We start from the raw sequence: 6000 nt of genomic DNA, 5'->3' as shown, positions 1-6000 counted from the left end.
ACTATAGCCAAAAGGTGGAAACAACTCAAGTGTCCATCGATTGATGAATGGATAAAAAAAATGTGATATATCCATACAATGGAATATTATTCCATCATAAAAAGGGATGAAGTACTGATCCATGCTATAACATGGATGAACATTATAAGTGGAAGAAGCCAGACACAAAAGGCCACACATTGTATGATTCCATTTATATAAAATATCCAGAATAGGCAAATCCGTAGAGGCAGAAAGTAAATTAATGGTTGCCAGGGGCTGGGAGGGGAGGGTAATGAAGAGTGACTGCTTAATGGGATAGGGGGTTTTTTGGGGAGTGATGAAAATGTTCTGGAAGTAGATGGGGTGATCAGTACAAAACACTGTGAATATACTAAATGCCACTGAATTGTACACTTTCAAATTTTATCTTACATGCATTTTACCACAATAAAAAAAATGTTGAATGAATGAATGTGGCTCTGCCATGGTATTATTGTGCAGCCTGATGTACCACTGTGCTGGGCCCTGGAGAGGCAGACAGCTAAGAGCTGGCCTGCGCCTCACAGAATATCCAGGCCAGAAGGGGAGCAAGGAGACAGATGATTTCAATGCAGAGGGAATGCAGGTGACCCAGGTGAAAAAGGGCTTCTAGAAACAGTGAGCAGCTTGTGTGGAGGCAGAGGTGGTTTGGAAAACTGCAGACAGTTTTGACTGCCTGGAGAGCAAGGGCGAGGAGGAGGTGGTGGTCAGGCTAGATTACGAGAGAGCTCACAAACCATGCTGAGGGGCTCAGAAGTTAATCCAGAGGTGGTAGGGAGGCACCGAGGAATTCTAAGCAGGGAAGGTATACGATCAGATTTGCAGTTTTCATGTCCTTTGAACCTACAAATGTTCCACGAGGCCCCCAAAGCAGCTGTAATGCAGCCCTCCTTCATACCCCTCTAGCCCTGTTCATCCTTCACCCACACACATAAATTAAGGGCCTTTCTCATAGGTCGGGCACCCTGGAAACAGACCCGGAGCAGAGCTTTGCATGTGGGGAGGCTTCCTGGGGAGAAAGCCAGAGCAGCACCTGCAGGGGAGTGAGGGAAGCAGGATCAGGCCGAGGCAGAGGAAGCGCTGGATGCACTTGCTCCAGATGCCTCAGCGGATCCCGTGGGGAGCTCTGAAGCTGGGATGTCCTCAAAGAAGGCAAGGGCCCCCGGTCTTCGTGCCCCTCCTTGTCGACTAGTCATCGTATGCAGGCTGCCCTTGGGGAGGGGGCACAGCCTTGAAGCTGGCAGCTCCCTTCAGCAGAGTGCAATTCCTGGGGAAGGACTGGGCTGTGAGCAGTCAGCAGGCAAGCTCCCTGCCGCTGGGGGTGGAGCGCCTGGGCCCTGAAAGGGGATCTGGGCAGGACCCCACAGCATCCACTGTGGGCCTCCCAGGCTCAGAGCGCTTCACAACCAAGTGTTCACTGAGATGCATGCTGTTTCCCCAGCTTCTGCCCCCATCTGCTGCTGTGAGAGCCAGCCCTCCGCGAAGTTCCCCTCAAGTGATTCAGGACATCAGCTAGGACGTACTTCCCATCTTTTCACCCCCCTCCTTCTCCAGTCCTCCTCTGCCAGGGACCATCTCATCACCAGGTACTATCACTGTAGCTGCTGAACTTCTCCCCCGCCACCCCTCCTGGCTGCCCGGACATGAACAGACAGAGCTCTGTGGTCTTCTCTGGCAAAGTTGGGGAGAAGGTCCCCTCCCCTTTGTGACATGCTCCCCTAGAGGAGCCCTGAAGAACTCCTGAGCCTCAGTTTCCAGGGTTAGCTCCTTTGCTTGTTCCCTGCTGGGCTGGGGAGTAAAAGCCTAAAGCAGTGGTTCTCAACCCTGGCTGCCCAACAGAATCCCTTGCGAAACTTTAAAAAAATACCAGCGCCTGGGCTCCACCCCAGACCAATGGAATCAGAAACTCGAAGGGTGGAGCCAGGCACTGGGAATGCTTTTTCAGTCTCCCCTGGAGATTCAAATACCCTGCCAGAGCTGAGAACCAGTAACCTCGATTATTTTTTTACAAAGATCCGTCAGGGAGTGTGGAAGACAGGGATGACTGAGAGGAGAGAAGTGAAGGTTTGACCTGCACTAGAGGTGATGGGAGTGGAAAAGACGAGGGCAGCGAGGACAGAAGTAGAATGAACAAGGGCCGGAGGAGCAGGGTTTACTTGGAGGGATCTCCTGGGGAGTCAAGAAATGCTCATACTTGGGCCCTGCCCCCCAGGGATCCTGATTGAATTGGTCAGGGTTGCTGAGCCCTGGAGGTGCGGGAGGGTGACAACCGACCCAGGTGATTCTAATGGGCAGGCCAGGCTGAGAGCCACAGCTCTAGGCCATGTCACTGCCTCTTACCTGGCAGCCCCTCCAAGCAGGTGTCCAAGGTGTCCAGGTGGCCTCCGCCCAGTGTTGACAAGCCAGCCATGTTTCTCACCACCTGGACCCTGGAGTGAGGTCCTGAGCAACCCCAATTTCCATCCAATCTACACTCGAGCGCTGGCACGCCCAGCCTGCCTCCTGGGGAAGTGTTTGAGTGGAGCTGCTCTGCAGGATGTGGAGCTGACACCGTTTGTGACTCTTGTTCCGGGCACTCAGCTGGGCTGTCTGCCCCCCCCACCAAACCAAATGCACTGGCATATGGTTTATCCAGTTTAGCATTTTCTTATATAGGTGGTTTTTTTTTTTTTCCTCAGAAAGGAAATAGCTATTTTTCTAAAGATAAATGTAATACATGACTGTAAAAAAAAAATTTTTTTCCAGAATATGAAGTAGAAAGTGAAAATCACTCTTAGTCCCAACACACAGAGGTGCCCCCACTAAGTAAGAGCAAAGCAGCTGGCAACACTCACAGCCGGGCCTTGGTCTTGTGGACAAAGAATGTTGCCTGCCGTTCTCCCATTGAGCCTAACCAGCTCCACAGAACCCCATCAGCCAAGGCCACTGCCATTGTGAAGATCAAGACAAAGACACAACCATTCTGTAATCGCGTCTGCACAAGACAATAACAAGAGCATCGTCCAAACCACAAAACTAACCAGACATCTCCCTATTCTGGCTAATGGGTAACTGTTGTTTTTGTTTTGTTATTACCAATTATAGCCTCGTTCCATTCATCTTGATGTGAATTATTAAGATATCCAATCATAAAATTACCCTGCTTCCCAGCAGCATCCAATTCAAAGCAGAGCCCAGCTTGCTTGAACCATCCCCAAAGCACCGACCACACGCTCAAACCTGATACTAATTCCTTTCTAGCATCTTCTTACCCAGATGCCCCGCACTGCCCATAAGCCCCACTACACGTACGTTCTTGGTGTCCTATGGCTAATGAGCATTGACACCATAGATTTTGGAATATATCCTTCCAGGCATTTTTTTCTCTGACTATAGATATATTTTTCTTTAAGAATGAAAAGGGGAATTCCCTGGAGGTCCAGCGGTTAGGACTAACGCTTTCACTGCCGGGGCCCCAGGTTCGATCCCTGGTCAGGGAGCTAAGATCCTGCAAGCCACATGGTGCAGCCAAATAATAATAATAATAATATAATAAAATGAAAATGAAAAGACTATAATTCTATTTTCCGATCTGTTTTTTGTAAAATTAACAACCTCTTTAAAAAATTATTTTCAACAGCTGCATCTCCTGCTGTATTGGATGTTGTAGACCTGCTAATACCACTTTTTTTTGTTGTTGTTGGAGTATAATTGCTTAACAATGTTGTGTTAGTTTCTGCTGTACAACAAAGTGAATCAGCTATACATATACATATATCCCCATATCCCCTCCCTCCCACCCTCCCTATCCCACCCTTCTAGGTCATCACAGAGCACCGAGTTGATCTCCCTGTGCTATACAGCAGCTTCCCACTAGCTATCTGTTTTACACATGGTAGTGTATATATGTCAACGCTACTCTCTCAATTCGTCCCACCCTCCCCTTGCCCCACCTTGCCGTGTCCACAAGTGCATTGTCTACGTCTCTGTCTCTATTCCTGCCCTGAAAATAGGTTCATCGGTACCATTTTTCTAGATTCCTTATATATGCGTTAATATACGGTATTTGTTTTTCTCTTTCTGACTTACTTCATTCTGTGTGACAGACTCTAGGTCCAACCACATTGCTAAAATGACCCAATTTCGTTCCTTTTTATGGCTGAGTAATATTCCATTGTATGTATGTACCACACCTTCTTTATCCATTCATCTGTCGATGGACAAATAGGTTGCTTAATACTGCTTTCTAATTGGGTGATTCTGTGTCTCTTTAAGCCCTTTGATAGTAGGCTCATGTGCTCTTTTGATAGCCATGGGCTGCTGGCTCTGTTCAGAAAATCCTGAGAAGGGTCACCTCTTTGCCAGGCTTTGGTGCACGGAAGCCACAGGTGAGGATGGAGATACTGTAACTGTTCTCCGTGGGGGCAGAGCCCAGATCCTCTCAGGTGTGGCAGGAAAAGCTGCCACCAATGCAGAGCCGAGCTCCAGAGCTGGCCCTGGAAGGAGGTTCTCGCTCTCCACCACACTCCCAAAGTGTCGCCCTCGCAAAGATCAGGGATGTGGAATACATTTTATCCTGAGCTTTCAGAACATCCACGGCCTTGGAGGGGATTCCGTCTGGGATAATCGAGCTTGGAAACTATTTTGGCAGATTTACGTTTTACTGGAAGGTTCTCCAGGGTGGTGAAATCAACAAAATTCTGAAACAGCAAGGTCAGCTCGGCTCCATTAATTAATTCAAAACAAGTCCATTAAATCAATGTCAGGGAACGGGCCTTGTTCTAGAGCAGTGTTTCAAACTTTACTGTGCATCCCCAATCACATGGGGATCCTTACAACCTAGTCTTGATTCCATCAGGTGGGTCTGAGAGTCTGCATCTCTAACAAGCTCCCAGGTGATGCCGATGCTGCCGGAATAGCCAGGCCCTCACTGTCTGGTTGGCACTTACCCCTAAAAGTCTTCAGTAAATTCACACTCATTGCTTACCAACATGCGGGGAGAGTGTGATGATCACCAAATGACATATTAGACCTTTCTTCCCACCTTGGAGGAGTCTTCAGGTCCCTTCAAGGGATGAAGGTGCAGCTGGGCAAATGTCTTGCTCTCCAGACAGGAGTTTGGACACTACACCTGGGCGATGTGGGGTGGCATAGACAGGGAGAGCTCCCACCTTCCCATAGCAGGCTTGATTGGGAGCTTAAACAGACCTGCTCCCAAAGAGCCCCCTTTCAAGGAGTGAATGACCCCGAGGCCCAGGAGCCCCCAGACTGGCACCCCCTGCCCATCTCTATGATTATCTCCAAATAAAAATTCATTATTCCAAACTGAAAGCTGAAAGCAAAAATAGGTTCTAAAAGAGGGAATTCCCTGGTGGTCCAGAGGTTAGGACGCGACTCTTTCACTGACAGGTCCCAGGTTCAATCCCTGGTCAGGGAACTAAGATCCTGCAAGTAGCCCGGTGCAGCCAGAAAAAAAGGGGGGGGAGGGTTCCTAAAGAGTTTAGCTAACTTCATGATTGACAGATTCATGAAAGTTTACTAAGAGTAGGGAAAGCCAGCAATTTGGAGAGAAATCTCTTACCTCCTTGGGCAAGCCTTTCTTCCTCCTTCTGCTGTTGGACCCTCGCTCCGGTCTAGTTGGGCATTTCTCATACTTGCGGGCACTCCTCGCTCCCTGCCACCACCCCTACCTCCAACTTGGTCCCTGACTGACCCCCTCAACTCAATAAGGACTACAGTTGCAGAGGGGTCCATGAACAATATCTAGTGAATTGTGGCCAGGCTTCTGGTGACTAAATTCTACATCAAGCAGTCCCAAGCTTCCATTTTCTTGACCTAGAGCTGTGTGTCCAATATGGTAGCCACCAGCCACATGTGGCTTTTTAAATTTACATTAATTAAAATAAAATTCAGGGCTTCCCTGGTGGCGCAGTGGTTAAGAATCCGCCTGCCGGGGCTTCCCTGGTGGCGCAGTGGTTGAGAATCTGCCTGCTAATGCAG

Source organism: Balaenoptera ricei, chromosome 17 (genome assembly GCF_028023285.1).
Source record: "Balaenoptera ricei isolate mBalRic1 chromosome 17, mBalRic1.hap2, whole genome shotgun sequence".
In the NCBI taxonomy this organism is placed as follows: domain Eukaryota; kingdom Metazoa; phylum Chordata; class Mammalia; order Artiodactyla; family Balaenopteridae; genus Balaenoptera; species Balaenoptera ricei.
Note: the sequence above shows the minus strand (reverse complement) of the source record.